Consider the following 7,500-nt stretch of genomic DNA (forward strand, 5'->3'; position numbering starts at 1 on the left):
GCTCGCTTTCCCAGCTTGTTTTACTATTTGTATCTATCCCTAATCTACCCTATCCAGCCTACTTCCTATCCCTATCCTGCCCTGTACCCTGACGATTTTCACCCTCTTTTTGTTTTTTCGTTTTTTTTTTTTTTTTCATTTCCTTCTACTTCTACGTTAATTTCCCCGTCTTTTTAATTCCTTTTTCCCCCGTCTACCTCCTATCTTTAACCCTATCCTCTTCTGCTCCTTTCCTATCCTTATCCTACTCAGCTTCCTGCCGTAATCCACAGGGCGAGTCGAGCACAGGCGGACCACTTCTCACTGTCAGCTATATTTCTACAATGCTTTCTAATTCTGTTTTACGCTGGCCTACTTAACATGTGTTTTACGTAAAGTTACACATTTTTGTACATTTCTGAATAAGATTTCCATTGAAATCCTTTCGTTATACATATTTCATGATGATTCACATGATGTGTGGATGACAGAAGATCCACATCTGTTGCGAGTGCATCTTTCTGTTGCATCTTAAGTTCAGTTTTTTTTTTTTTTTTTTTTTTTTTTTTTTTTTTTTTTTTTTTTTTTTTTTTTTTTTTTTTACAACGGGAGAAAGTTACGAGTTTTGATATTCTTATTATTGAAGCGTAGCGGATTGTTTTACATATATTTTTATGATGATTATAATTTTCTTAATAATTTCCCTAAACTTTTTATTGCACCTATTTATGGTATCATCTTTTGTATATTTTAATTTATTATAACATTCCCTATTAAATATTTCACTGTGTTATATGCTACGATTCCGTCCGCGGGAGTTACTGTAACCCCCATGCTTTTGTTAAATAAATGAAGTGGATATTCTGACTGTGTTGTGACTACCATTGGATTACCTGTCTGGATTTTACACCATGGATGATGACACAAGGTTGTACTGTTCCTTATACTTGTCTTGGTATATTTAAGCTGTACGTATCATTTCATTCTTTTACATTGTTTTACTGAGAACTATGTGTGCTCTTTCGACATTTCACTTACTTTGAATTTTACTTAATTTTATCCTGGCCTTTTATTTGTTTCTTTTATTCATGCTTTACCCTTTTACTCGTCTTGTACTTGAGCTTTGACTTCAGTTTTTGCTTTATTAAGATTTTTCTGTTAATTTTTACGATCTTTTACTTTTTCCTCATTTCACTTTTTACTTTTATTTTATATTTTAGTTCTTTTCACTGATTTTAAGCCCTCCTGGCATACTCTGCTATTCTTACGCCTTTCTGGCATACTTCTATTGATTCTTAAGCCCTTCTGGCATTTGTCCTTTTACGTCTTGACCTTAATTTTACTTTGATGCCTTCTGTAGTGTTTTTTTTTGTTGTTGTTGTTGTTGTTGTTGTTGTTGTTGTTGTTCATTTTAGGATTTTTGTATTCTATCATGTACCTTCTTCGTATTGGTCACGCTCCTGGTAGGCCTGTATCTCCGGGGGTAGTTGGCTCGTGAGGCTGTGTGGGTTCTCAGCCTTCAGCTGGGTCCCCTCACCCCCATTTTACGAGGGACGAACGGGGCCCCTCGTTTCCCTTGGCCCCTAAGCCTTACGGGTGGCCTCAGTAGGGGTCCTCTTTCACATAACATCACACAGTAGGAAGAGTAATAAAAATAATGATGATAATAAGAGTGAGATGATAATAATGATGATAATAAGAAGGGGGGAGGAGGTGGTGGAAAAGAAACAGATAGACGTTAATAAAAATATGCACAAAATAATGTCAACATTAATACCCTTTTATTTTTAAAACACATATCAACCGCAAAGGACCAAGCTTGTCTCTTTAGTCTCAAAATAATTTTTTTTTTATCAAATGATGTTTAGATTGAGATGTTTTATCATCATTTGAGATAAATTTCTGTTGATACCTTCGTGACGTAACTTAATAACTATTACCCGTTTAATAAATATATGGCATGATTACATCGACATCAACAATATATTGCATTGTTGCATATTCACTGATGTCTTGCATGTTCTGGCGTCGTGTAAAATTAATATTTACGTAGAATTAATAATACTATTCTTATTATCATCAATAAATCAACATAAATAAATTAATGATAAACATTTTTCTTTCTTTTAGTATGTAACTTTTAACCATAAACGAAAAAACTAGAAATGAACTGAAAGGTCTTTGTTACATAAAAATAATTATCTCTTCAATGATTTGCTGTCGTTCGATATGTTATTCTTGCCCATGTTATTCTCAATTCCTTTACGATTACTGCCTATAAATTATCATACAAGAAATAATAGGCCATTTTAGTATTGGAAATATAGAGATCGCTAAAAAAAAAAAAAAAAAATCCCCAGGTAAAAGGACCTGTTAAAACCGACCATTCTGAGAGCTATGTTACCCACAGCCTCTTCATCCGAGCGTGAGAGAGGTACCCCTATCCCTTGTCGATTCTCGTACTAGGTATTTTGACAAAACAATATCCTTTTTGGTGCAATATCAAAAGTAGGATATTACTTGCAATGTACAGTAAAAAAAAAAAATTGTTGTTTTTTATGGATATTTCTAATATTTGCAGCATCTTTGAATAATCATTGAGGTATGAATGTTTTTTGAAGGGTGAAGCCTTTGTCTCATATATTGGGAATTTGTGCAAACACGTTACACGGTAAGGGTATACTTAGGACTAAAAATCAAATATATGTTTTAATAGCGCAACCGGTTTATATATGTGTGTGTGTGTGTGTGTGTGTGTGTGTGTGTGTGTGTGTGTGTGTGTGTTTCAAAATATCATAGTAAATGTAAAAAAGTTGTAATATCGATGTAAATTTCTGAATTTATTAACATGTTTTGTTTACTTACTATACTACTGCTAGGATTATTATTGTTGACACACCTGTCGTTTGGTTCCTGATATCAGACAGTGTTTACAGACAGATGAAATTAATATCAATCTCATTATTATTAAAAAGGAGATTTAATGAACAGCGTTTAGAAAGAAAATTATTGAGCTATTTATTCGATATTATTTAGAATGCTTCACAAAAAGATATTTAGATATTTAGAATAAGTATCTCGCGAAACGTGGGAATTGTGGTTGCATATGGCAAGAACCTGAGGATGGCAACGGGGAGAAACCAGATCAATGAGAAGATTGAATAATAAAGCGAAAATTATGCAAGACTGTGAGCGCAGACAGGACTCCTGGTATTTTTTCTCCCTTCAGCGACTTCCCCACAGCAGTTATGTATTCAATATATATATGTATATATATTTGTATGTGTGTGTGTGTGTGTGCACGCACGCATCGCGCAAGTGTGCATGCGCGTGTGTGCATTCATACACACATGCAAGCAAGCGCGTAAATTTTGGGTTAGTCTTACCTACTTAGATGCGATAGTGATGTCCGGCTGCAGCCTTGTAGTTCAGTCCGTGTATAGTCAAAGGCTATGGAAGTTCATCCTATACAATCCACTGCCTTGTGGCATCTATAAGATGAAAAGGGTTCGGGAGTCAACCCTGAGGGAAAATCCGGAGCCGGAGTCCCGCAGGCAGTTCGTTGCCGCATGCGACCTCGTTCTGGCAACTCCTGCGACGTCGCTGTAATCAAATCGTATCGGCCTTTACCGTTCGTTTGGATCCATCAGCTGCGTGGAGAGAGGGAGCCTGCTGCAAGGGAACAACTTGCTCCACACATTCTTTCGCCCAGGTACTTATTCAACCTATACGGGAGTAGGTAGAGACAATGGTGCCGTAGGTGACACTGACTGATGGGGCCTTTATATGTATATATATATATATATATATATATATATATATATATATATATATATATATATATATATATATATATTTATATGTGTGTGTGTGTGTTTGTGTATGTATATATGTATATATGTGTGTGTCTGTATATATATGTATATATATATATATATATATATATATATATGCATACATATATATATACATATACATGAATATATATGAATATATAGATGGATAGATAGACATCACAATTGCTACCATAATCACCATCATCAGTACTAACAGTAACCAAATAAACAGCTACTAATAAAGGAAAGAGAACGGAAAAAGAAGAGATAAATGGCAGGAGAAACGGAAAACCGATGAGACTCTAATCAATCGCGGTTGCTGACGTCACGTGATGCATCGCCGCTATCAAATGACTCGATTAAGAAACTCTGCGACGGCAGTTTGTTGAATGAAGTCCTTGCACGCTCGTTATTCGTTGCAGGTGATGTGAAATGTGTCTATCTGCCTGCATGTGTGTATAAATGCGTGTGTGTGTGTGTGTGTGTGTGTGTGTGTGTGTGTGTGTGTGTGTGTATGTGTGTGTGTGTGTGTGTGTGTGTGTGTGTGTGTGTGTGTGTGTGTGTGTGTGTATGTGTGTGTGTGTGTGTGTGTGTGTGTGTCTTTATATAAGTATGTGTGTGTGTGTGTGTGTGTGTGTCTTTATATAAGTATGTGTGTGTGTGTGTGTGTGTGTGTAAATGTGTGCGTATACGTGTGTGTGTGTATAAATGTGTGCGCGTACGTATGTGTGTATAAGTGTGTGCGTGCACTTGTGTGTGTGCGTGCACTTGTGTGTGTATATAAATATGTACGTATATGTGTATGCATGTTTGTGTGCAGGCGTGTATAAAAGATTGAATACAAAACCCGAATAGTGAGAAGAACCGATCGCACACACACGCACACGCGCGCACACACGCGGAGGCAGCAGCGGGAAAAGCACCTGTCTTGTTAATGAAAATCCACAGGGGGCTTAACCAGGGGCCATTGTACTCCGTGGGACTCGCTGATGGAGGCTGAGCTTCCTCCTCCTTTCTCGCTCTCCTCCCCTCGCGCACACAGGACTCCGGGAGGGGAAGCGACGCAGAGGGGTCGGTACACATGCAGACGCACACACACGCACACACATGCACACAAACACACACAAAAAAATACACATACCAACCCCTCTCCTTCGCCCATATTTGTGTGTGTGTGTGTGAGAGAGAGAGAGAGAGAGAGAGAGAGATAGATAGATAGATAGATAGATAGATAGATAGAGAGAGAGAGAGAGAGAAGCATAAAGGCAAACAGACACACAGCCAAACAAAAACAGATACAGAGAATGAAAAAGCGCGTACGGGGAGACGTGCGTACATTTAGATAGAGAGAACATTCAGAAATATGTCGTTATGGAAATTTGAATATGCATAATAAAAGCATCTGATTTGTTGCTATACTAATGAAGTGAAGATACGTGCAAAATCATAGGTAATATATTCATTCCCAAAGAATGTTGAGTTTCAACACTTAAAACACAGGGAGAAAGAGATTGGAAAGGCGGGAAGAGAATAGGGAAGGGAAAGAGAACAGAAATAGAGGGAGAAAGGAAGGGCAAGGGGAAAAAGGAGAAGGAACGAGAAGGATAAAATCTGACGAAGAGAATGGAGGAAGAGTGAAGAAAAAAGAGAGAAAGGAGCAGAAGAGGAACAAGAGAGATGGATGGAAAGGAAAAACGAAGGAAAGGGGAAATTCACGGGGAAAGAGATGAAAAAAGAGAGAGAGATAGAAAAGGGAAAGAGAAGAATAGACGAAAGAGGGAGTAGGGGTGTGGCGGGAAGACAAAGCTAGTGAGACGAGTGGAAAGAAGGAGAGGAAGGCAAAGTTAGAAAGCTTGTGAGAAAAAAGAGGAAGGGGGAGGGGGGGGGGGGGGGAGGGGGGGGAGGATGTTCCCAAGAGGAGAGAAGAGTACAGTATAATGAAAAGCCTTCTTTATTTCGACCTACAGACCCTAACCGACTTAATAGAAGTGTCGTTCATCTTTGAGGCTCAATTTTCTTTCAGGGGGAAAAAGTATGTGGTTTGAAGTCCATGCTAGAGAGGCACTTGTGGGTTTCTTTGAACGTGGAGAAGGAGGAGGAAGGAAAAAGGGAAGGAGGAAGGGAGAAAGAGGGAAAGGGAGCGGAGGAGGAGGAAGAGGAAGAGGGAAAGGGTGGGGAAGAAAATGAAGGGGGAAGAGAGATGGAGGGGAAGGGAGGGGAGGAGGAAGAAGGAGAAAGAGAGAATGAGGGAAAGGGAGGGGAGGAGGAGGAAGGAGGAAGAGAGAAGGAGGGGAATGGAAGGGAGGAGGAGGAAGGAGGATGGAGATGGAGGGGAAGGGAGGGGAGGAGGAGAAAGGAGGAAAGAGAGAAAGAGGTAATGGAAGGGAGGATGAGGAAGGAGGAAGGGAGAAGGGGGGAAAGGGAGGGGAGGAGGAGGAAGAGAGTAAGCGGGGAAGGGAAGGGAGGAGGAGGAAGGGGGGAGGGAAAAGGAGAGGAAGGGAGGGGAGGAGGAAGAGATTGGTGGAAATGTAGGGAGGGGGAAGAGGGAAGAACAAATAAAAGGAGAAAGGGGTGGAAAGAGAAGAGAGAGTATGACATAAGGGAAGAGGAAGGAAAGGCTGATAAAGAGGAGAGAGGGGAAGGAGGAAGAGGGAGTGGGAGAATGAGGAAAGAGAGATATGAGGGCAAGAAATGAGAGAAGATGAAATCTATTTTATAAAAAGGAAAATGAAAAAGAGATTAACAAGAAAAAAGAGAAATTTAAAAAAAAAACGAACAAAAAACAAAAACAAATTGAAAAGGGTAAGAAAAAAAAGGGGGAAAAGAGAGAAAGAAAGAAACTAAAGGGAACCCAGTAAAAGGGAGGGAGAGAGGGCAGAGGAAAGGGAGAGGGGGGGGGGGGAGGGCGTCGAGTGCAAGTGCGTCCCGAAATCTCAAAGCTCAAATGACTGACGGAGTATGCACGCGGATACCTAATAAAGGCCGAAAGATGCAGAGTCACTCTTCTTCGAGATTTTTTTCTTCATTGGAGAGTCTGTTTCTGCGGACATGGTGTCTATCTACCTGTTTCTCTGTTTGTCTAGCTGTGCATCGGTCTGTCTTAAAGTATATGCATATGTATATATAGATAAATGGATAGATAGATAGATGTATAGATAGATAGATAGATAGATGTATAGATATAGATATACAGATGTATAGATATAGATATAGATATACAGATATATAGGTACGTATATATACATATATACAATATATATATATATATATATATATATATATATATATATATATATATATATATATACATATATATATATATATGTACATATATGTATATATCTGTGTGTGTTTGTGTGTGTGTGTGTGTGTGTGTGTGTGTGTGTGTGTGTGTGTGTGTGTGTGTGTGTGTGTGTGTGTACTGTATATATCTATAAATACATGCATATACTTTTATACATTGTGTATATATACATATATATTTGTGTGTGTGTGTGTGTGTGTGTGTGTGTGTGTGTGTGTGTGTGTGTGTATGTGTGTTTCTTCGTGCATGTGCGGGTGTGCATGTATATGAGTGTGTGTGTGTCTGTATATGTGAATGCCCCTGCACTTAAGCATTTAAGGAACAAGATGTGAACTACAATATGCAAATTAATAAATGGACGTTCTGATGACAATCTGCATC

The sequence above is a fragment of the Penaeus chinensis genome, chromosome 13, assembly GCF_019202785.1.
Source record: "Penaeus chinensis breed Huanghai No. 1 chromosome 13, ASM1920278v2, whole genome shotgun sequence".
NCBI classification, from domain to species: domain Eukaryota; kingdom Metazoa; phylum Arthropoda; class Malacostraca; order Decapoda; family Penaeidae; genus Penaeus; species Penaeus chinensis.